Source organism: Cololabis saira, chromosome 4 (genome assembly GCF_033807715.1).
Source record: "Cololabis saira isolate AMF1-May2022 chromosome 4, fColSai1.1, whole genome shotgun sequence".
Classification (NCBI taxonomy): domain Eukaryota; kingdom Metazoa; phylum Chordata; class Actinopteri; order Beloniformes; family Belonidae; genus Cololabis; species Cololabis saira.
Genome location: NC_084590.1, coordinates 1,368,297 through 1,394,267, shown reverse-complemented (window position 1 = coordinate 1,394,267; position 25,971 = coordinate 1,368,297). Strand labels below are relative to the sequence as shown.

Below are 25,971 nucleotides of genomic sequence, written 5' to 3'. Positions count from 1 at the left end.
ACTCTTGTGTTCTGGTAGGACCATTCAGGACCAGGAAAACCATATTAACGTCCCTTTCTGTCCTCGTCCATCCCTTTCTCTATTATATTCCACATGGCTTTGTGCAGCTAGTTCAGAAAGACCACTGATATACTATGTTGTGTGCGTTTCTGTGTGTTGAGAGACACACCCTGATAGATTTATAGACCACTCACATATGCTGTAGCCATCAAAGATTCACCTCTGAGTCATTTAATTTTCTGTAATAAAAAAAGAGCAAGGAAAAGTGCTAGAGCCAGAAAGCAAGTATGTAGGAAGGAAAAGGACAATGATGGAGCCGACTGAGAGAGATCAAGAGTGGGGGATGAAAGAAAAAGAGCCTGACCACAAGGAAAGATGAGAGAAACAATGGAAGTGGGGTAACGGAGTGGATGGGCATTAAAAAGCCTCGTCTGTTTTATAAATGAAAGCAAAAGAGACAAGATGAGAGAACAATATGACAGATAGAAGTGAAAAAGAAAGCATGATGAAAGAATGTCAGATGGAAAAGATATTTGCAAGTGTCCTGTGAGACAAGCTGAACTATATTTCTCTCTTTCTCTTTCTCTTCTAAAAAGGATTTTATTTAAAAAAACACTGGACTTAAAACATACTTAAAAACACAAGACGTTTCGGTGTTCATCCAAACACCTTCATCAGTTGTTTGGTCCACAGGAAGTAGCTCTGGCAGTTATAGACACAAAGGAGTCACATGACTAAGGTCACATGACTGGCCAATGAGTGAGCCAGAGAAGATGGTGTCCCAGGAACCTAAACAGATGCCCCTCCCCCCGCCTGTGAGGTGGAGCAAGTTGGTTGGTCTGTTAAGCGCCGGGGTAATGTCTTCAAAACAGCATGAGGACAAATTATGTCTCAGTCCCCCCCCTCTATTTAAAGAGGGTCACTCCACTTTCACGTAGATGGCTTCCCTGACGCCCCTCTCAAACCATCCATCCTCTCTGTCCAGGACGTGGACGTCCTGATCCCTAAAACTGTGTTTTTCTTTTTGTAGGTCGGTGTAGACTGCAGAGTCTTGTCCTGAAGATTTCTCTCTCCTGTGTTGCGACATGCGTTTGCTGAGCGGCTGTTTCGTCTCCCCAATGTAACGCCCTTTGCACTCCTCTGTGCATTTCACTGCATACACCAGGTTGCACCTTGCCTCTGATGTTTGGGAATCTGATCCTTAGGGTGGATCAACCGCTGTCTCAAGGTGTTTTTAGGTTTAAAGTACACAGGGATGTTGTGCTTGGAGAAAACTCTCCAACTCCAAACTTCTCAGACAATCCAGCAACATATTGAACGACAGCATGACATTTTCTGGGTTTTGGAGTTCTGGTGTTTCCTGGTTTTGGATCTTTCTGCTGGTTCTTTTGTGTTTTGGTGAAGGCCCACTCAGGATAGTGGCACTGTTTTAACTCTTGCTTTAAAGCTTGAAGGGCTTGGACCATTTATTATAATAATAATAATACATTTTATTTGAAGGCGCCTTTCTGAACACTCAAGGTCGCCGTACAATAGTTAAAAACAGTGTAACACAATAATAAAAGCTAGGGGGTAAACAAATACTCAGATTAAGTTAAAAAAAAACACAACAACGACACAGTGCAAGTGGGGTCAGAGGGAGAAGGCAGTTCTGAACAGGTGGTTTTTCAGTTTGGTTTTGAAGTGAGGGAGTGAGGTGGTGTTCCTGAGATCCGGTGGTAGGCTGTTCCAGAGACGGGGAGCAGAGCGGCTGAATGCTCTGCTCCCCATGGTGGCAAGACGGGCAGGTGGAACAGTCAGGTGGATGGAGGAGGAGGATCTGAGGGTGCGTGAGGGCGTGGCGACGTGGAGGAGGTCCGAGAGGTAGGGAGGGGCAAGGTTGTGGATTGACTTGAATGTTAGGAGAAGAATTTTGAAGTCGATTCTGTGTTTTATTGGAAGCCAGTGGAGCTGTTGTAGGACGGGGGTGATGTGGTTGATGGATGGGGTCCTTGAGATGATGCGGGCAGCTGAGTTCTGGACTAACTGTAGTTTGTGGAGGAATTTGTGAATGACACCGGAGAGGAGAGAGTTACAGTAATCAAGGCGAGAAGTGACGAGGCTATGCACAAGAATAGAAGTGGAAATGAAGGGCAGGTTTGAGATAGGATGGAAATTATTGAAGTTGGTAGGGTCTGCACCAGGTTGTTTCAGGATTGGGGTTATTGCAGCAATTTTGAATGATGAAGGAACGGATCCAGTGGTGAGAGAGGAGTGGATGATGGCAGAAATGAGGGGGACCAAAGAGGGGAGGCAGGATTTAACCAGGGCTGTCGGGAGGGGGCCCAGTTGACATGTGGTGGGCTTGGACCTGTGTATGAGGTCAGAGATCTCTGAGAAGGTGGGGAGCTCAAAGGAGGAGAAGGGGTGGGTGGGCGGGTGTCGATCGGAAGTGACGCTGAGGGAGGTAGAACAAAGGTCCTGATGGATTTGCAGGATTTTGGTGTTGAAGAAAGACAGTAGAGAGTTACAGAAGGCAGTTGAGTAGAGATGGGGTGGTATAGAGACTGGGGAACGGGTGATATTGTTGAACAATGAAAACAGTGACTTGGTGTTGCCTGCGTTTGAACAGATTATGCTGGAGTAGTAGTTTGATTTGGATTTGGCAATACAGTCCCGGTAATGCATAAGATGATCTTTGTACATTTCTTTGTGGACAGACAGACCAGTTTTATTGCGAAGCCGCTCGAGCTGCCTGCCTTCGGCTTTCATGAGCCGAAGGTCAGGCGTAAACCAGGGAGCAGAAAGGGTGAAAGAAACAGATCTGGTTTTTAGTGGAGCGAGAGAGTCGAGAATATCATGTAGTCCTGTATTGTAATGTGAAACCAGCTGTTCAGGGGTGGTTAAATCTGCAAAGTCCATGAAGTTGTCGACACTAGAGGAGAAAGAATCCAAATTTATGTCTTTAATATTGCGGAAGGAGATGAGACGTGGGGACTTAGTGGTGGACAGAGTGAGATCGATGTTGAATGAGAGGAGGAAGTGGTCGGTGATGGGGAGTTCAGCTGCAGCACAGTCAGAAGGGGTGACACCAGAGCAGCAAATTAAATCCAAAATGTGTCCTTTGGAGTGTGTGGAGAAGTGGGTGTGCTCAGAGCCGGATTAAATAAATGGACTACACTAGGCAGACTGTGATTTTCGGGCCCCCCTTCATCGATGTTATTTATGAAATCTTAAACTTACCAAAGTTACTAATAAAACTTAATTCACATTTTACATAGCAAAGTCATAGTCAAGTTGGTTCTTTGTATTCCAAAATAAGTCATGTGTTGTATATTAAACAGTCTATCAGACTATTTTTAGATTTTTATTATTTATACGCAGAGCCGGATTAAATAAATGGACTACACTAGGCAGACTGTGATTTTCGGGCCCCCCTTCATCGATGTTATTTATGAAATCTTAAACTTACCAAAGTTACTAATAAAACTTAATTCACATTTTACATAGCAAAGTCATAGTCAAGTTGGTTCTTTGTATTCCAAAATAAGTCATGTGTTGTATATTAAACAGTCTATCAGACTATTTTTAGATTTTTATTATTTATACGTTATTACAATGCTCTATTAAATGCTATTAAATTATCCTTATCTTATCGATTGTGAGCATTTTGCAGAAAATCTTAATTAAATGTGTTGATTAAATTGAATAGTTAAATAAGAAGTCAAATCTACAAAGACCAATACAATTTGCAGTAAGACAAAGTGTGCTGTAGTATGTACCGTATGTCTGTATGTGTATATGTATGTATGTGTATGCGTATGCAGAGCCGTTAGAGAGATTTGCGAGGCCCTGTGTGAAACAGCCAGGGTGGCCCTCGCGCGTGAGCGTAGCGAGCGCGCGCGAAATTTTTGGGTTTTTCGGGTCGGATCTGGTGTCTCTATGCGCAATTTTAACTCTCCAATTAGCAAAATACTGGATACCTTCCCCTGCCTCATCATCATCTGGGCTTACCTCGACGCGGGGCCCCACGGCTGCTTGAGACCCGAGCGGATCGGTGATTTTTGTAACAAATTTATCAAACGTGCCTTTCAGAGAGGCATTAAACTCTTCCATTGTCTTTAGTTTTTTTCTTTTTTCATCCCCTGATCGAAATTTCCTGAATCTGTCTCGTTTTCTCGACATTGTGTGACAGTTTGTTCCACCTCCACCCGTCTGGATCAGAGCAGCTTGTGTCTGCGCTTGGTCTGATCATTGGATTGAACAACAGACACGCGTCATCATTGCACATATATTTATTGATATGCACAGACTAGTACACATTTAGGTCTGTAATGGAACGTGACTGTTGATATTTATAAAGAAAAAAAAAAAAATAGGGGAAAAAAAAACGGCCCATAGCGCCAGGCCCCTTGGGGCGCCAGGCCCCTTGGGGCGCCAGACCCCTTGGGGCGCCAGGCCCCGTGCGGTCGCACGGATCGCACAGCCCTTGCGGCGGCCCTGTGCGTATGTATGCGTATATATATATGTATGTATACTAAATATAGTAATAATGCACATATATATATGCCTTAGGTTTTTACCGGCATGTTATCAACCATTAATATGTGTGCAGACAAAAAAAAAAAAAAAAAAAAAAAAAAACATTTTTTTTTTTTTTTTTTTTTTTTTTTTTTTTCCCCCTCTGTCTGGGCCCCCCCCCCTGTCGGGCCCTAGGCACGTGCCTACTCTGCCTCTCCGTTAATCCGGCTCTGGGTGTGCTGCTGAAATCCAGAGCTCTCAAGACAGAATGTAAAGTCTCTGGTGAGAGGATGGTTTATATTGTCCATGTGTATGTTAAAATCTCCCAGCAATATTGTGTTTGGTGAGAGAGTGGAAAGGTGTGTGAGAAAAGCAGCAAAGTCATTTAAGAACTCGCCATTTGGTTTCGGGGGGCGGTAAACGGTTGCAATGGTTGTGGGAATAGGTCCAGACAGTTGACATACTGTGGATTCAAAGGAGCTGAAGGCAGGGACAGACAGCGGCGAGACTTTCAAGGTCTCGCGGTAAATTATCGCGAGACCTCCTCCCCGGCCGGTACAGCGGGGTTGACAGATGTAAACAAACCCCGGAGGAGTTGAGTCATTGAGTTGGGAAAAGTCATTGGGCTGTTGCCATGTCTCAGTTAGACAAATTAAATCAAACTTACGGTCGCTGAGGAGATCCTGGATGAGATGCCCCTTGTTGGTGAGTGAGCGGATGTTTAGCAGACCGAAGTTGACAGCGGCGGTGCCGCGCTTGACAGCTGAGTTAGCCGACCGGGCTAGGCTGGCTAGGATGCTGTGGTTAGCAGATCGGCCGGTGTGGAGTGGGGAGCGATGGAAGTTGGACCAAATGGACTTAATTGGGTTCGAGGAATCCTCTCGGAAGCACCGGCCGGACCCCCGGTGGATGTATCTCCACTTGGGCAGGAAGGCGATGTCCGGGTGGAGGTGTAGTCCAGTCGGCGGAGGCTCGCGCAGATGGAAGCGCAGTCTCAGGAGCTCCACCGCTGAGTACTGGAGCAGTCTAGTCACGGGCTGGCGAGCGAGCAACAGGAGAATCCAGGCAAGCACGGACCAGATGTAGATCCCGTCAGACCACATTGTTGGTGTGGACTCGGGCAACGCGAGGTGAGCAGGTCCTGATGGGGCTCGGCAGCCGACGGAGCAGGGCAGGTGAGCAAGCGTTGCAAACACAGCCACGTAGGAGTGACAATCGAGCCGCTTAGTTGTTACGAGTAAGTAGTGAGGACTTTTACCCGAGTGACCACAGATGCACAGTCAGATGTGGGTCGTGAGACAGCGAAAAGACAAATAAATTTTGAAATGCCGGTGAGCAGCGGCAGCCAGTCGCGCCAGCGTTCACTCATCCGCCATCTAAGACCGGATCTAAGAAAAACAGTTTTCTGAACTTTATATGGTGCTGTTCTTTGTCCCTTGCCTCTGGGTTGGTGGGCACGGTCTCTGCCCGATGTTGTAGGGTGCGGATCACTCCCTGTTTGTGCTCCAGAGGATGGTGAGAGTCAAACATCAGGTACTGGTCGGTGTGCGTGGGTTTTCGATAAACCTCCACTTGAAGCTCTCCTTCTCTTCCCAGGCTTATACCACATTCTAAGAAGGGAAGTTGATTTTCCCTCATCTCCTCTTTTGTGAATTTGATGTAATTATCCACAGAGTTGATGTGGTCAGTGAAGGGCCCGATTTCATTGGTCTTCATCTTCACCCATGTGTCGTCCACATACCTGAACCAGTGAGTGGGACGAGCTCCACTGTAAGTCTCCAGTGCCCTCCTCTCCACTTCCTCCATATATAGGTTGGCCACAATGGGAGACACAGGGGAGCCCATAGCACAGCCATGCTTCTGTCTATAGAAGACCTCTTTATATTTGAAATAGGTGGTACTCAAACATAGCTCCAACAGGGTGCTCACCTGGTCTGGGTTGAGTTGTGTTCTGTCCCTTAATGTGTGGTCATGGCTCAGTCGTTCCCCGCACTGTCTCGACTGCCAGTGCTGTTGGTACGCATGTGAACAGGGATGTCACATCGTATGACACCATGGTTTCATCTTTTTGCATAGAGAGTCCACTGATTTTGTCCACAAAATCCTTAGAATTCTGTATGTGGTGTGGCGTGTTACCAACCAATGGGGCTAATACAGTGGCCAGGTATTTTGCAATGTTGTATGTAACTGAGTTAATGCTGCTGACAATTGGTCTGAGGGGGTAGTTGTCCTTGTGTATTTTCGGTAAACCATAAAGACAAGGTGTGGTGTCTCCTGGGTACAAACGATAGTATAGCTTGCGGTCTACAACTCCTTGTTTTTCAAAAGACTGTAGGCAATTGATTACCTGTTTCTTGAATTTGCTGGTGGGGTCTCTCTTCAGAAGTTCATATGTGTTATGGTCTCTCAACAGGCTGGTTACCCTGGAATGATAGTCGTCTCTATCCAGCAACACTGTACATCTCCCCTTATCTGCTGGCAAGATAGTGATGTTGTTATCCTTGCTTAGAGATGTCAGGGCCCTTTTTTCTTGTTGGGTGAGATTGGATGGCGGGGGTTTTGCGTTCAGAAGAGACATGGAAACCTGAGCACTGAGCTGTTCAGCCTCATCCTCAGGGATGTTATTGTTCCGGATAGCTGACTTGGTTGCTGTGATCATGTCTACCACTGGGATGTGGTCCGGTGTTGTGCAACTCGGGTAGCTTGGCTGGTCAGTTATCGAAGGCTAATGATAATTCTATTAAAGAATTATTAATAATTAATAAAGTTGACTATTTATCAAATTGAATTACCAAAATGATAATAATTCTCGTAGGGGCACCACCCCGGGGCCTTAATCCAGGGAAAAATGATAACTAAACAGCAGAAAATCAGTCTCATATGACTAGGATTATCCTGCATAACAGTAAATCTTACTATCACTTCCAGAATAACAATTGAAGGAGTGCAATTCGAGCTCTGGCTCTCTCAAACAATCAGTTCGTGACCAAATCTTGTATGAAATAACAGAAACCACTCATTAAAAATCAATCAGAATGTATTTACATACGGGTATCAAAGAAGATGTAAATAGATACCCAAATAATCCTGACGGCACACTACGTATTATAAAACCATTAATTAACTAAAAAAAACAACAATCAATAAAAATGAAATGACAGTTAAATGCATGGAATGAAAAGAAAAGAATCAAATGTAATAATAAACATGGTATCAACGAACATGTACGGTTTAAAACACTGTGGCTGCATAAAGATGGCTGCCCTATTTAAAGATGGCGGAACCCTCTTTAAGCCACGTGCAGATCTAGACCGGATGTTACTCCCGGTGTTTTAAACGTGACTACGGCAGAAAACAGCGCTCCAAAACATAAATGACTAGCAGGAAGTGGTGAGTACAAATTAATGACACCAGTCATGATGATAATGTTATCTCAGCTCTGAACACAGATTTAGCTCTGAAAACGTTCTTAAGTTACTGACAACCAGGGGTCACGACTTCACACAGTTCTGAACCGCTCTTAAATCCTACTGATCACTGCTCACGGGCACACGTCTCCTTTGGGATCCGGATCGGGTGCCTGCGGGTTTTATCGACTGGGTTCCCGGTCCCGCTGGGGTTTCGCAGTCAGGCTTTCACGTCCCGTCCCCTCCCCTGAAACGGATTAGACAGCGGCGGGGCCGCCTCGTGCCGGGCCGTGGTTCCGGACCAACGGAGGCTCACACGCATTCCTAGGCGCGGCGGGTGGACCGGTCTCTCCTGCCGTGCTTCCCTGCTCGCCGGTCGCCGACGCGCGGCCGTCCAGGCCCCGGAAGAGCTCACAACCGGGCGAGACGACGGCCGTCCGTCCCGATCCCTGCACGGTCAGCAGACAAGGGGCTCGGAGCGGGGAGGGGGGCTTCAGTCGGAGCGTTCAGTCGCAGCTGTGTCCCGATCTAATTGCCGGGAGCGCGTGGGCGTCGTGAGCTTGGATCTGTAAAACTTAAAGAGGACAGAGTTTTAGTGAGAGGTCGGAGCCTCCTGGGACCGCAGGTCCAACGGAGCGGGCCTTACACCTCCCCCCAGCCGGGGGGAGGAAAGGAGATGGGACCTTTGGCCCGGATCCAGAAGGTCCAGCAGCTGCTCAGGATGAGAGGTTGATCGGAAGAGAGAGAAAAAGGGAGAGAGGGATGCAGTGCCGCTGTCTGCGCCGTGGATCCTCGCTGATCCTCCGGCCGGACCACGCTGCAGACCTCCCCTCTTATCCCCCCCTTTGGGGGAGGGGGGGGGGGGTCGTGGTCCCTTCGGCCCGGAGCCAAAAGGGCGTGTTGACCCACCGGTTGATGAAGGAAAAAAAAGAGAAAGATGGAGGAGCAGCGCGGCGTTTTGATCCTACGCGCGCTGCGGTGACGTCATCGGTGCCTCGTTGCGATTGGATGCGCGCCGCTTGTAGGCGCCGCCCCCCCCCACGCAAGGCATGCTGGGGGTTGTAGTTCATGGCAAGGCGGCCATTTTTGGAGGCACATTACAGCCGATTTCCAGCTGAGCAGTTTCAAAGTTGAATATACACAAGAGTGAAATGGACCTGTCGTATCCTTTCATTTAATAGCTGTTTTTGTGCTCTCTGTAAAATACCTTTTGTTTTGTGGCCTTTGAGGGATGATCTGAGGCGCAAGCTTTTTGGTGTGATCCCATGAAGCCGGCATCTTAGGTGGAAGCGCACATGGTTCCTGTAATCTGCCACTCTTCTTGCTGTTTTCACAAATACTCCCTTAGCACCTTCAGGCTGTCCTTGCCAAAATGCTCAGTAATATGTCTGTGGAGATTCATTTATCCAGGTAGAAAGTTCTTCTAAAAAGGATTTTATTTTAAAAACTCTGGACTTAAAACATACTTAAAAACACAAGACCTTTCGGTGTTCATCCAAACACCTTCATCAGTTGTTTGGTCCACAGGAAGTAGCTCTGGCAGTTATAGACACAAAGGAGTCACATGACTAAGGTCACATGACTGCCCAAAAAGTGAGCCAGAGAAGATGGTGTCCCAGGAACCTAAACAGATGCCCCTCCCCCCGCCTGTGAGGTGGATCAAGTTTGTTGGTCTGTTAAGCGCCGGGGTAATGTCTTCAAAACAGCATTGTAAGATTCTCTTTCTCACTCACTCACTCACTCACTCACTCACTCACTCACTCACTCACTCACTCACTCACTCACTCACTCACTCACTCAGTCACTCAGTCACTTCATTTCAATTTTATTTATATAGCGTCTAATACAACAGATGTTGGCAGGTAAAAACTCTCCTAGTGGGAGAAAAACCTTAAGCCAAACGGTGGCAAGAAAGACTCCCCTTTAGGAGGGAAGAAACCTGGACCAGGACCTGGATCATAAGGGGGGGGGGGGGGGGGGGGGGTAAAAACTCTCCTAGTGGGAGAAAAACCTTAAGCCAAACGGTGGCAAGAAAGACTCCCCTTTAGGAGGGAAGAAACCTGGACCAGGACCTGGATCATAAGGGGGGGGGGGGGGCGTTGGGGGACCGCAGGCGCAGCTCCCGAAGCTCCAGCCTGCAAACATGCACAAAAGAGAAAAAAAAGGGGGGCCAGCACAAGAAACTACAGGGGCGATGGACAAAAATGATAGCTATGGGATACTTATGGCCCTTTTGCACTAGTCCTTACTCAGCCCGACTCGGCTCGTCACGCCTCTACCCGCCTCTACCCGTTTTGTCCCCGTTTGTTTTTCCACAGCCAGGTGAGAAGTGGGCAGGTTGGGGTGAAGGTGCTGTGACGTACTCGATTGCGCAACCCGCTTTGTTCATGTCGGCGCTGATCAGAAATCAGCTGGAGCCGCGAGCGGCTGAGAGTAAAACAGCCCGTCTACATCCCTTTTTTTTTTTTTTTTTACCTTGTCTGCACACATATTATTGATTGATACCATGACGGTAGAAACCAAAAGTGTATATATGTGCATTATTACTATATGTAATATATACATATATATACGCACACATATGCGTACACATACATAAAACACATACATGTGTGTGTGTGTGTGTGTGTGTGTGTGTGTGTATGCATGTGACTAAATGACTATATGTGTGTATGTGTGTGTGTGTGTGTGTGTGTGTGTGTGTGTGTGTGTGTGTGTGTGTGTGTAATAAACCAAACAAAGCTCCACCTGAAGTGTATCTATAGTGGGGGAGGGGGGGGGAGCAACCCAGCCACCCGCGAGACCAGAGGCCGACAAGGAAGAGCCCGGAACCCAGGCCACCGGCAACCCCACAGAGGGGAGAAGTAGGAGGGAGGCAACCCACCGCCTGCGAGGCCCCCCCCCCACCCGGCGGCGGCCGAGGGGGCCCGCGGGCGGGGCCCCCACGGCGCAGAAAGAAGCAGCCAGGGATCCCGCGGCGGCGGACCGCGACCCAGGCAATCCCCGGCCACCCGGTCCGGGCCGGACACGCGGCCAGGAGGCCCTCACCCTTCAGGCCAACGACCCCCACCCGGCAGGGGGCCAGCCTGCCCGGAGAGACAGAGCCGCCCCGGCCGCCGACGCGGGCAGGTGCACCCGTCCCCCACGAAAGTGGCCCTCCAAGACCAGAGGGGCGCCCTGCCGTAGAGGCAGCGGGGGGGACCGGAGACGGGCCCGGAGAGAGGGAACCCCCCAACAAGGCGACACCCGCGCAGGCCCGACAACGGAGGGCCCCAGACCCTGACAACATAAGACATAGATACCTGGGAATGGCGCCACCCCGCCGCCGCGCCCCGCCCCGTGCACCCCCCGGTCAGGGGAGGCCCGATCCCCGGACCCGGCCCCACCCCCCCCCCCGAGGCCACCCTGGCGGACACCCCAAGGGTCACGGAGTCCCCACATCCGCAGGGGCACTTGGCCCCCCGCCCAGCGACGGAGGACCAAGGCAGCAATGCCCCCCCAGCGCAGACAGCCACCCCCCACCCAGGCAGGACCGGGCCCTCCGGGTGGGACCCCCACGTCCACGGCCCAGCCCCCCCCGGGAGGCCCGGAGACGCCCAAGCCACCGCCCCCCGCCCGAGCCCTCCCCAGCCACCCCCCCCCACCGCCATGAGGTACCCCCCCCCACAGGCCCCCAAGGCCCCCACCGGCCAGGGACAGGACCCCGCGGCCCCACCCACCGCCCCCCAGGGGCCACCAGAGGCCTGCGCCCCAGACCCCCCAAGCCGACCCCCAACCCCAAGGGCTACGAGATCACCCCCCCCCCCGCCCCCACTAGGTAACGAGGCCAATAATCGGGGACCACAGAGAGTGCAATTCAGCCGAGTGTTGTTCAGTGGAGGCAGACATTATCTCACTACTAATATGATCTGATAAAAGATTCCTAAAATGGTTAATACATAAACTGGATTTTTGTTTCCAATTTACTAGAATGGTTTTCTTTGCGATACATAAAGCAGTGAGAACCCGGTGTGTCCAATTAGGTTTTATTTGAATGTCTCCCAGGTGACCTAATATACATACCGTGGGGCACACTGGGATTCTGTGGTCGATCCATGTGGATAAATCCTCACAAATCTCCTTCCAGAACCTCTGTACCGGTGTACAGAACCATAAAGCATGCATATAATTATCTGGGGTGTTCTCTGTGCACTGTGAACAGATATTAGAGGTGACAAAGCCCATCTGGAACATCCTTTGTCCAGTATAATGTATTCTATGAAGAACTTTATACTGTATAAGTTGTAAGTTTGGGTTTTTAGTCATAGTAAACGTATTTAAGCATATTTGTGACCAAGAAAGCTGGTCGGTATTCAGAGAGAGATCCGCCTCCCACTTGGAGATCGGGAGAGAGACTGACTCGTCCAGTTTAGACACTAACCTGTAAAGTTTTGATAACAACTTTAAATTGCTTAGATTTAATAAATCTATTATCTTAGCGGGAAGTTGTAAGTCTAATTGTCTAATTTTGTATGTTTTATTTATTATGGCCTTGAGTTGTTGATACTCTAAAAATTTACTCCTGCTAACTCCGTATTGAACCATAAGTGTATTGAAAGGTACAAACTGTCCTCCTACAATTACGTGCTGTAAATACCGTATTCCTTGATCTCTCCATTGAACGAAGTTAACCATCTTTTTATCATTTTTCACGATGTCTGGGTTGTTCCATATGGGTGTACGGTCACATGGAAAAAGTGAAATTTTAGCTACTTTAAGAAATTCCCACCAAGCTGATAAAGGTGTGCTAATATTAATGCTTTTGAAACATTGATGACGTTTGATACTTTGACTAATAAATGGTAACTCTGAGATTTCTAGTTCGTTGCAAAACACTTGCTCTGAGTCCAGCCATTGACTATCTAAAGGATGATCTTTTGACCATTTTACCATATACTGTAATTTATTGGCAAGGAAGTAATACTGAAAATTAGGTAGCTCTAAACCTCCATATTCTTTAGATTTCTGCAATGTCTTTAAACTAATGCGTGGAGTTTTATTTTTCCACAGAAATTTTGAAACACCTGAGTCCAGCGATTTAAACCAGGAAATAGGGGGTTTGAATGGTATCATTGAGAAAAAATAATTTACTTTTGGTAAAACCATCATTTTAATGGTGGCTATTCTACCCATGAGTGAAATGGGGAGAGAGCTCCATCTAGCAAGATCATCTTCTATTTTCTTTATAAGCTGAACATAATTTAATTTTATTAACTCTGACAGCCTAGGGGAGATGTTTATGCCTAAATGCCCTTTTTTAATTCTCTCCTCAGCCACCAGGCTTGTGAACATCTGCACCTCAGAGTTGGTTCACCAAACAGACGTTTTGCGCTTTATAATAAAATCGCAGCGAGCCGCGAGTCGGGCTCGCGCTGACTCCCGCTTCCTGATTCAAACGTCTGACGGCCCGGCCCCCCGACCAATCAGTGGCACGGAGGGTGATGACGGCCCCGCGCCCCGACCAATCAGTGGCGCGGAGGGTGGTGACGTCAGAAATAGTCCCGGCTCAGCCCGGATAGAACCTCGCCAGAATGGTTACAGAAAAAGTATCGGCTTGGAGCGGCTCTACCCGTCTCAGCCCCTAGTGCAAAAGCGCAAGACGGGCCGTGGCGGGTAGAACCGAGCTGAGGCAGGACTAGTGCGAAAGGGCCATTACAATAAATAGAAATGGAAATGGAGAAAAGAGGAAGGGAAGAGGAGAGGAGAAGAAGGGTGAGAGGCACTGCCCAGTGGATTATGTCGGTGCCCCCTGCAGCATAGGCCTATAGCAGCATATCTACCACGAAGCTATATTATATATAACTATTATAATCTTGTTCTATAGCTGCAACTATGACTACTGACTCTAACAGACTAGAGTTTACACTACCTAAAGATTTACCAACACCAGCTAGAGGTTTACTAAACACTAACTATAGGCTTTATTAAACAGTTTTGTTTTAAAGGTGGAGGTGGTGTCAGCCTCCTTAACCCAGAGCCAATGGAGCGACGCTAACACTGGAGAGACGTGGTCTCTATTGCTGATTCCTGTCAGTACTCGTGCTGCTGCATTTTGGATCAGCTGGAGCCTATTCAGCAAATTACTTGGACATCCTGCTAATAACACATTACAGTAATCTAGTCTAGAAGATACAAACGCATGAACTAGTTTTTCTGCATCACTCTGCGAGAGGATTTTCCTAATCTTTGCAATATTACGGAGATGGAAAAACGCTATTTAACAAACCTGATTAATATATGGTTTAAACGACAAATCCTGATCGAAAACAACACCAAGGTTTTTCACAGTTGCACTGGAAGCCATCGCAACACCATCTAATCCCTTCCTAAGATGCTCTGGACCAAGAATGATAACCTCTGTTTTATCTGAATTTAGAAGCAAGACATTTCCGGACATCCAGTCCTTGATGTCCCTAAGACATGCCTGAAGTTTAACGGTTCTGTTTCATCCGGCTTCATAGACAAATAGAGCTGCGTATCATCAGCATAACAATGAAAGTGTATGCCGTGATTCTGGATTATACTTCCCAATTGCTGCATGTATAAACTGAACAAGATTGGCCCTAGCACTGAACCCTGCGGAACACCATAACAGACCCTTGACTATTCTGAAGAAACCTCATGTACATGAACAAACTGGAACCTGTCAGATAGATATGATTTAAACCAACGTAGAGCTGTCCCTTTAGTATATAGTCACATAACTGGCTTGAAACTGCCTTTTCCAAAATTTTAGATACAAATGGAAGGTTGGAAATTGGTCTATAATTAGCTAAGGTGTCTGGGTCAAGAGAAGGTTTTTTAAGTAAAGGTTTAATTACTGCAACTTTGAAAACCTGTGGTACATATCCTAAGTTTAGGGATAGGTTGAATTGGTCCAGTATTGTCACACCAATAAGAGTTTAAACATTTTTGAATAATCGAGTCGGGATGGGGTCTAACATACATGTGGTTGACTTAGCTCTATTGACGAGTGAGGTCAGCTCAGGGAGGTGTATAGGATCAAAACAGTCTAGAGTCAAGTCAGAGCCTAGGGAAGTCGCTAAAGCTGAAGAAACGCCCACAACCGGCTGGTTGATTTCTTCTCTAATTCTCGTGATTTTACTGTTAAAGAAGCTCATAAAGTCTTCACTACTGAGAGCTGCAGGAATGCACGGCTAAACAGAGTTGTGACTCTTTGTCATCCTGGCTACAGTGCTGAACAAAAAACATGGGTTACTTTTGTTATTCTTTATCAACGTTGAATAATAAACTGTTCTGGCTTTGCGAATGGCTTTTTTATATACTATTAGAATATTTTTCCATTCACGATAGGAGTCTACAGACTTACAAGAGTACCACTTCCTTTCCATTTAACGCACGTTTTGTTTCAACATGCGGATATCTGAATTATACCAGGGAGTTAAGCTCCTGTTGTTAGAAACCCTCCTTTTCAAAGGAGCAACTTCATCTAAAGCTGAATGCAACAAATCAGCAGTGTTACTAGCAAGGAAATCCACCTGCCACCTGCCACCTGCCTGCTGTGCTGTTGCCGTCCCTGACCCACCAGTCTGGCCCTCGGCAGGAGGGTCCCCCCTGATGAGCCTGGTCCTGCTCAAGGTTTCTTCCCTCCTAAAGGGGAGTTTTTCCTTGCCACTGTTTGGCTTAAGGTTTTTCTCCCACTAGGGGAGTTTTTACCTGCCATTGTTTATGTAATAACTGCTCGGGGGTCATGTTCTGGGTATGGGTCTCTGTAAAGCGTCTAGAGACAACTCTGTTGTATTAGACGCTATATAAATAAAATTGAATTGAATTGAATTGAAATCAACATCAGAGGTAGAACCCAGATCACTGGCCTCGACTACATCACTATTTTCCACTGTCGTAAGATGAGTAATGGCCTCCTTGAATTTAGCAATAGCTTCATCAGACAAATATCTGCTAAAGTAATACCTCCTATTTTGCACTTCAACATCAACAATATTAAATTCAAACGTTATTAAATAATAGTTGGATAAAAGGCAGTTTACAGGTGAAACCAACAGATCAGTTTCAACACCGTAGGTGAGAACTAGATCGAGAGGATTAAAACAGTGCGTCGGTTTGTCCAATTTTTGTGAGATACCCATTGATTCTAGAAGAGAACTGAAAGCTAATTTAAGATTATCGCTTTCAACATCCATATGAATATTAAAGTCAACCACTATGATGAATTTATCTGTACTGATCAATAATCCAGATAGGAAATCTGAAAATTCAGACAGAAACTCTAGATAAGCACCAGCAGGGGGCCGGTACACTACCACTAACACAACTAGCTTCTCTGATTTCCAGCTCGGAAATTTCAGACTAAGCGTGAGGCTTTCAAATGTATTATAATTGCACTTAGGTTCAGTTTTTGTTTGGAGACTGGAGTTAGGAATTGCTGCGACTCCTCCGCCTCGGCCCATGCTTCTAGGAATGTGATGATTAAAGTAGCCGGGCGGAGTTGATTCATTCAAACTAACATACTCTTCCTCCTGTAACCATGTTTCTGTTAAACAGAAAATATTACCCCTGCTCTCTGTAATTATATCGTTTACTAACAGAGCTTAACGATCGTATATTTAAAAGTCTGCATTTAATTTTTCGGTCTCTTATTGGTACCAAATGTGCATTGATTTTAATCTTTACAAGGTTATTTTAGTTACCGCCTCCAAAACGCCGTACCTGGTGAACTTTTGGAGGGCGGGGAACTGCAACCACTTCTATTTTGCTAGACACCTGGTTAGAGTCGCCAATTACATCATGCAATCCTACAGTTTTAGAGTCGCCAATTACATAATGCAATCCTACAGTTTTATTGGCAGGCGTTGGTCCTCGAGAAGCAGCAGAGAAGTGTGTAAGACTGCAGCTTTGCATCCTGGCCTGGACCTGCCCCAAATTACTAGAGACAAGAGCTGCACCATTCCGGGTGGGATGAATGCCGTCTCTTCTAATCAGACCAGGCTTTCCCCAGAACGTCTCCCAATTGTCAATGAAGGCCACGTCGTTTTCTGAACACCACCGCGACAGCCAGCGACGGAGCGAGAGCATGCGGCTAAACATGTAATCGCTGGTCAGATTGGGGAGGGGACCAGAGAAACCTACGGAGTCCGACATGGTTTTGGCGTGGTTACACACCGAGACAATATTCATTTTAGTGACTTCCGACTGGCGAAGACGGGAGTCATTAGCTTCGACATTGATGATAACTTTACCAAATTTACGATTACTCTTTGCCAGCAGCTTCAAATTTGCTTCAATGTCGCCTGCTCTGGCCCCCGGGATGCACCTAACTATGGTCGCTGGAGTCGGCCTCACATGCCTGACTATGTAGTCGCCAATCACCATGGTCGGCTTCTTGTCGCTGAGTGGGGAAAATCGGTTAGACACGAGTGGTGGTGTTCCGTGCGCCCTTTAGGACTACGCTTCCTCCGAACCGAACCACTCACACACACATATAAAGTAGGGAGTGAATCCTAACTACATTTGACAGAGACTGTAAATATTCTGAAAATGTTCCCCTTATTTAACAGAAAAATTAATGTGTGATAGATAAGACCAGAACCATTTCAGGATCGTACTTCTAAAACCACACAACACAAAACACATGATAAAATAATGTTGTAGTAATTTTTTTTTTCCCATTCATCTTCTTCCGCTTATCCGTTCCCAGGTCGCGGGGGCAGCAGCCTCAGCAGGGATGCCCAGGCTTCCTTCACCCCAGACACTTCCTCCAGCTCCCAGCTCTTCCGGGGGGAGTCCGAGGCGTTACCAGGCCAGCAGAGAGACATAGTCTCTCCAGCGTGTCCTGGGTCTTCCCCGGGGTCTCCACCCGGAGGGACATGCCTGGAACACCTCCCTGGGGAGGCGTCCAGGAGGCATCCGGTACAGATGCCCAAGCCACCTCAGCTGACTCCTCTCAATGTGAAGGAGCAGCGGCTCGACTTCGAGTTCCTCCCGGGTGACCGAACTCCTCACCCTATCTCTAAGGGAGCATCCAGCCACCCTGCGGAGGAAACTCATCTCAGCCGCTTGTATCCGCGATCTTGTCCTTTCGGTCACTACCCAAAGTTCATGACCATAGGTGAGGGTAGGTGCGTAGATTGACCAGTAAATCGAGAGCTTCGCCTTTCGACTAAGCTCCCTCTTCACCACGACGGTAATGTTGTAGTCTATTGTGTCAATGGGCAACAGACAAGTCCAACAGCAGCAGGGTGGCTGAGTTACTAGAAGATACAGTTAAAAACAGGTCTTTAAAACTCTTAATAGGGTGATCATTTATATCATTAGGGCCCAGGCACTGACAGTGTGAAGGCCCTTTTTTTTATCCATTACAGTCATATAATTAAAGCTGCAAGCAGAGATGTACGGGCCCTTGCACCCTTGTGCACGTTCAGGCGTGCTGCAGTGGAAGCGCTTGTATGACTTGCATGTAGATTCTTCAGGCCTGGACATTTAGCGGATGACACCAGCCATGACTCTCTATGTCAAACCATTCAAAAGTTATGGCAGAAAGTAGGAACTATCAAATATGGACCAATCAAATGAAGGGGGGGGTGCGCTTTTTGGCGTCTAGCGTTGCAACGGTAATGCTTTTGACTGAGAAAAGTAATGTGCGTCGTCGCATGATCGAGACGCACATTTTGATGCACCTGGGTGCACGTAACGGTTCATTAACGGACAAAGAAATGGCATAAATTGCGCCAAAATTACACGATTAATTCAAAATGGCCGACTTCCTGTTCGGTTTCGGCCATGGCGCCAAGAGACTTTTCTTTAAAGAGGACCTATTATGAAAAACACATTTTTTCTTGCTTTAACATATATAAAGTTGTCTCCCCTCAGCCTGCCAACTCAGAGAAGGAGGAAAGCTACTAAATTTTGCAGTGTCTGTACAGCCCCCCGGATGAGCCATCCAGTCTGATGTGGCTTCTACGGGCCATTCAGATTCTGCTCATTTTCGTTACGTAACCAAAATGCAAACCACGCCCACAACTATAAAACCGTGTAACTGCATGCAAGCGTCCAACTATCGCGTAGCACTGCGTGACATCGGACGCTCTCTGTCCATCTCCTTCCAGCCGGCTGCCACTTTATTGAGGTTTTTGTAGTGAAATGAGGAGGTATCATAGAGATAACTTCTCATTTCAACTAACTGGATCAGCCGTTCCTCATCCGTGACCGTTTCCTACAGTGCTTTCAACCGGCTTTCAACGCGAGCGACAGGAAGAAAATAGAAGCAGGGCGTCCGACAAATGTTCAGCTTAAAACGTCGTGCTGCGACGCGTCGCACTGCACCGCGCTGCACAGCACAGCGTCGCTGCGGCCACTTAGGACAGTCCAATAGAAAATAAAGCAATGGAATTTATTTTGTCGCTGATGCAGTTATCACACGGTATAACTCCGCCGGCCGGAGCTTCCGCCATTTTTTCGTAGCGGTGTATCGCGTCATTCAGGCAGCCAATCAGCACAGTGCCTCATTATCATAGCCGCCCCAACCACTCAGAATCCGTCATAGAGAATGAGGTTAGAGAATGAGATGATAAAGACATGGTTTAGAGACTGAATTTCTAATTTATTTAGCAAAAACTGTAGGAAATGCAAGTAAACCTGCCCTCTGAGAACGGAGACCTCTGTTAGGAACTTAAGGTACTATCAGGTCTTGCAAATATCGCGGTGCTAGGCAGTTTTGGGCTTTATACTCAAGTAATACAATTTTAAATTGGATTCAAAGTTTTATGGGGAGCCAAAAGAGTGAGGCTAACACTGGAGAAACAGTCTCTTGTTGATTCCTTTCAGCAACTTGGGCTGCTGCATTTTGGATCAGCTGGAGCCTATTCAGCAAATTAATTGGTCTTCCTACTAATAATACATTACAGTAATCTAGCCTAGAAGATATAAACACGCAAATAAGCTTTTACGCATCACTCTGGGAGAGGATGTTCCTAATCCTTGCGATATTACAGAGATGGAAAAACCCTGTTTTACAAAACAGATTTAATATATGGTTTAAACGACAAATCCTGATCGAAAACAACACCAAGGCTTCTCACAGTTGCACTGGAAGCCATCACAAAACGATCTAATCCCTTCCTAAAAATGCTTGGGACGAAAATAATAACCTCTGTTTTTTCGGAATTTAGAAGCAAAAGATTTCCGAACATCCAATCCTTGATGTCCCTAAGACATGCCTGAAGTTTAGCTAACGGTTCTGTTTCATCTGGCTTCATAGACAAATAGAGCTGCGTATCATCAGAATAGCAATGAAAATGTATGCTGTGAATCTATACTTCCCAAGGGCTGCATGTATAAACTGAACAAGATTGGCCCTAGCACTGAACCCTGGGGAACACCATAGCAGACCCTTGACTGTTATGAAGAAGCCTCATGTACATGCCTAGTACGGATTTAGTTTTAGAGACCTGGAATGGTTGCTGTTTGTGTCTCTGCCTGATTTCTTTTTTTTTTTTTTTCTTGCAGATTCCAAAGGCTTGTGTGCGTATTGTGTATTTTCCTGTGTTTCTCTCATTTCAGACTAGCAGCGGATGCCGCCCCCCCGATCCCCCATCATATCTTCTTCTTCTCCTTTCGGCTTTCCCTTCAGGGGTCGCCACAGCGAATCAGTTGCCTCCATCTGAGCCTGCCTTCTGCATCCTCTTGTCTTACCCCAACTACCTTCATCTCCTCTTTCACTACATCTATAAACCTCCTCTTTGGTCTTCCTCAGTTCAAAACTCAGCATCCGTCTACCAATATATTCACCATCTCTCCTCTGGACATGTCCCAACCATCTCAGAGAAAACTGGCTTGTAGGCTTCTGGCCTGGTATTGCTGGTACCTCTGAGTAAAATAAAAATAAATAAAAATATCTCAAAACCATCTTCGTCCTCGTAGTTTGTTGGACTGGTCTGCCTCCTCCTTTTCTCTTCCATGCATGTTTGTAGGTCAAATTTTAAGGAGTTGCATGCTGTCCTGCAGTCCCATCCTCTGATCATCCCCCTGCTTGCTTCCACTTGTCTGTATGGATGTCTGGTGGATGCATGCTGAAATCCTGACCTGCAGTTCCGTCCTCTGAGACCTCAGTGTCTGCTGTCTTCACCTGTTTATATAGTCATACTTGTAGTACACCAGTTAGCCATTGTTTCGGTGTGTCTCTCCTTTCTCAGTTCTTCCATCTCTCTGTCTATTCTCTCTTTTGCTGTTCTACCCCGCTGGCCTCCGACAGGAGGTTCCCCCCTTAAGAGTCAGGTCCTGAGTTTTTACCTGCCATTGTTTATCTTATGTTTATGTAATAATTGCGCCTAGAGACAACTTCTTTTGTAACAAACGCTATATAAATAAAATTGAATTGAATTGAATTTCACATGTAACACCTAGCTCTGAGGTCTACATACCTGTTCATTAAGGATCAAGCTGAAGAACAGGAGATGGAGTTCTGACTGTTCTATATCTGCAGGGATTTCTTTGGGCCTTGAGGGGTGACATCTGCTGAAAATCTGAAATGAGAGTAAAACAGGAAAACACACAACGGGCCTTTGGAATCTGCAAGAGAGAAAACAAAGAAACAGAAACGACTTCAGTTCTCTAAAACTGAATCAAGACTAGGCTACTCCAATTATCTTTCCCCCAAAACTGTGGGGTGAGTATGTAGGTGAGTGAGCAGGTGTGTATGTCTGTGTAACTGTGTGTGTGCAAAATGAAAACAAGGTTTTACCTGAACTGCAAGTATAGTGGAGGAAAGAGGGCACAACCTTGCCACCCGTGAGACCAGAAGCCGACAAGGAAGAAACCCGAACCCGGGCCACCAGCAGCCACACGGAGGACCAGAAGAGGGCGGGAGGAAATCCCCCGCCAGCAAGCCCCGCTCTCTCTCCCAGCAGGCGACAGAGGGAAGCCCTGGGGCAGAGCCCCCTTGACCATGGGAGAAGGCAGCCAGGAAACCTATGGTGATAGACCAGGACACAGCCGAGCACCAGCCACCGGGCATAGGCCGATCACCTGGCCAAGAAGTCCACACCTTCCAGGCCCACAACCCCCACCCGGTGAGAAGCCAACCTGCCCGGACAGATGGGGCCACCTTGACATATGATCATGTCAGACCAGTGGTCTACTTTCAAGTTGAAACTTTTTGATTATGTCTGTCACTTTGTGGTAGCCAAGGATCCTGTAATCTAAAAGATTTTAAATATTTTAAAAAACTAACTGAGAAATAATGAAGACTAGTAAAAAAAAAATGATAACGCCAATTTACCAGCTCTTTGGTAAATTGCTCAGCTCTTACTTCGAAATTACCCAGTTATTCTGAGTTTGAGTGAGGGAGGAGATGAGCCATGTGGTGTTTTAGATAAACAGAGAATTCTCTCACAAGCAATTTCTTCCCAAATGATGCCTCTCAGCTGCCATACCTCACACACACACTCACTCTCGCAAACACACACATACACAAGCACAAAGAGAGGTTCAAACTCTTACAGACAAAATAAAATAAAATGGAAATAATCTTGTCTGAACCTTGTATGCATTCCCACAGCTTGTCTAAACCTAGTCATGCATGCACTCCCACAGTACACCTGGGATAGATCAGTCAGGAACTGCCGGCCATTTAGGTATTGATAAATCAATTTTTTTGTGTTGGTTTCCTGGTTAGCTGATTTAGACCAGAATCTTCTCAGAAAAGACTAAACAGCCTCATCTGCAGCTCTGATAAATAATATCTGTACAGTCTAAGATAAATAATGCCTCATCACACTATTGACTTAATGGTATGCCAATCTATTGTCCTCTTAATATTCAAATTTGCTGGCTATACTGTCATAATTGTTTGCTTCTAATTTCCGTGACCCATATCAAGCAAACCACATGTAACACTGCAACTCCATCTTTAACAAATAAAGCTGATGGACTCACAGTCCATGAGTTGGCAGTCAATGAATTGCCTTTGCAAGTGTGTGTGTGTGTGTGTGTGTGTGTGTGTGTGCGTGCGTGCGTGCGTGCGTGCGTGTGTGTGTGTGAGAGAGAGAGCGAGAGAGAGAGCGAGAGAGATCTCTGCCCCATGTGTGGCACTTTTATTGATGCAATTTATCATTTCCTCTCTCCAAAGTGAATATTAAAGCTCAGGGAACTTCCCAATCAATCTAAACTATGAAGGAGAGAAATATCTTATTTGTGAGAAAAAAAAGAAGTAATCGTGTGAAAGGATAAGAGGTAATCGTCGGTTATAAGGGAGTCAAAAGGGATTGTGTTCAAGGACTCAAAACCGAGTCCGATGACACAACCCACGACTCTGTATGTCTTACCACTCAAAAGATATAGCAGAATATAGGGACTATCAAATATTGACCAATCAGAAGAAGGGGCTAATTCAGGCAAATGAAGGTCAAGTACTCAATACCAAGTCCGATGACACCATCCACGACTCTTTATATCAAACCATTCAAAGGTAATGGCAGAAAGTTGGAACTATCAGATATGGACCAATCAGATGAAAGGGGGTGCTTTTTGGTGTCCATCGTTGCCACAGTTACGCACATTTAGATGTATAACACACCTGGGTGCACGTTACGGTTCGAGCCGCATTAACTTCCCAATGAAGAATGTCAGGACAGCTTCAATCACAGAGTGATAGAACATGGTCATTTTAAGTAAGTGCTCGGGCCCTAATAATCGAAATGATGAGCAAACTTGTGACGGAGGAAATAGTGAGACAAGTCGGGGATGTCTGGTATTCAATTAAAGTGGATGGCACACGGGATCCGGGCAGCACGGTGGCTTAGCGTTTAGCACTGTTGCCTCACAGCAAGAAGGTCCCCGGTTCGACTCCCAGGCCCAGCAGGGGCCTTTCTGTGTGGAGTTTGCATGTTCTTCCCGGGTACTCCGGCTTCCTCCCACAGTCCAAAAACATGCATACTAGGTTAATTGATGATTCTAAATTGCCCGTAGGTGTGAGCGTGAGTGTGCATGGTTTGTGTGTTTATGTGGCCCTGCGATGGACTGGTGACCTGTCCAGCGTGTAACCCTTACCTCTCACCTGAAATGAGCTGGGATAGGTTCCAGCAGACCCCCTTGACCCTGCAAAAGGATAAAGCGGGAATAGATAATGGATGGATGGCACACGGGATCCTTTAGGCCAAGAAAATATCTCCATCGTGGTGCGTTTTGTTGACGAAAACTGTGGTGTGTGTGAGCGCCAAGTCTGAGAAAGGTGATGCAGAGACTCCGACAGGTGTGATCATTGATGAACTCACTAGCGCCGGACTCAGCACAGACAAAATCTTGAGCCAGGTTTATGATGGCGCATCACTCATGTCTGACCGGCATGGTGGTGTGCAGAAATTGCTACAAAACAAGCTGGGTCGCAACATACCATATATTCACTGCTTTAATCACTAGCTTCATCTGGTTGTGATTCATGCTATGTCCAGTGAAGTAGCTGTGGAGGATTTTTTGGAGTATGCAACATGTTGTACAACTTCATGAGGAAGCCAACCGTCGCTATGTTGTTTAAAGGCGAGACCCTGAAACCCCTCTTGGACCAGAGATGGACTGGCCACTTGGTAACGGTCAAAGTTGTGGTGAAGAGTTTTCAAGACATCACATTACTGACCGAGGTGGAGAACATACGAGGCCTTGGAGCGGAGGTATGCGTCGAGGCAAGGGGGCTGTAAGTGCTTGGGCCCTAATTACAAACAGTTAACTATTCAGAAGAATCTACAAAGTTATAAAATTTAAAAATTACAAAATAAGAATGTACATATATTTAAAATTGGTGTAAAAAATATGGACTTAAATGTTAAAAATTGGTTTAAAATCCAGCGAAGACAAGGTGCAAAATTCATGCCTCAAAAAAATATTTTTACATACATATAGACCTATGCAGGCATTGCACATTTTCTTGGGTGTTATATTTCACCTGAAATACCATGGATGGAGGGAAAACTGAGGGATGACACGTTGCTAAAAGTAATAAATACTGCAAACTGCTGAGAGTTGATGAGACATATATATTGCTTAACAACAGTAGTTCAATTGTGCTATTGCTAAAGTGCCTTTCTGCTGTGGGGATTCAATTCAACTCAATTAAATTTAATTCACTTTAATCCAATTCAATTTTATTTATAAAGCTGTCTCGACGTGCTTTCCAGAGACCCAGAACATGACCCCCGAGCAATTATCACATAAACAAAGGCAGGTAAAAACTCCCCTAGTGGGAGAAGAAACCCTAAGCCAAACAGTGACAAAGAAAAACTCCCATTTAGGAGGGAAGAAACCTTGAGCAGGACCTGGCTCATAAGTGGGGGCCCTTCTGCCATAGGCAAGCTGGGTAGAGAAGGAAAAGGGACATAGGAAAGAGAGAATCAAGAACAGAACTTTTGACAAGGCTTTGTCAAAAGTGCAAAAGTCTAAGAAGCTCAGCGCAGTCGTGGAGCTCTACGGCTCCACGACTGCGCTGATCCTTCTTTGTTTTTTGTTTGTCATTACGTCGGCTACATATGTCTACAATCGACATCTGCTGGACATTGGTTTCAACATGAATATCCACAAAAATGGCAAAACGTATCACTCACGCCACATCCCAACTGAAATATCGAGACCACCGGGTGCTCCGTGGATTGTTGTTCGGCCTCTACAGGAGGTGAAGACGGAGAGGAGAGAGGAAACCAAAGAGAAGTTGCCGCCCCGGCCTGCTAATGCGACTCAGGAGAGACCCACACAAGCCTCCTCTACCAAGCACGTTTATCAGCAATACAAGATCGTTGAACCACAAGATGGACGAGCTGGAAGTACTCGCCAAGGGAAACTGCAACGTATGAGACGGCTGTGTTTCTATCGTAACGGAGACCTGGCTTCACCCGCTGATCCCAGACACAGCTGTACAGCTAGAGGGCTGCACCGTCCACTACTGGGACCACAATAAAGACTGTCGTGGAGAGGTCGTGGAGTGTCCATTTATGTGTTGGGCCACAGTCCTATGTGAACAGGGGAAGGTTTAATTTCAACTTTAAGGCCCAGCTCTAAGGCCTTA

At 46.5% G+C, this 25,971-nt stretch overlaps 1 pseudogene; it reads right to left on the bottom strand.

Moving 5' to 3' along the window:
• Positions 1 to 709: 709 nt before the first annotated feature.
• On the bottom strand, positions 710 to 24,266 carry LOC133442185 (uncharacterized; annotated as a pseudogene).
• Between the last annotated feature and the right edge of the window lie 1,705 nt (positions 24,267 to 25,971).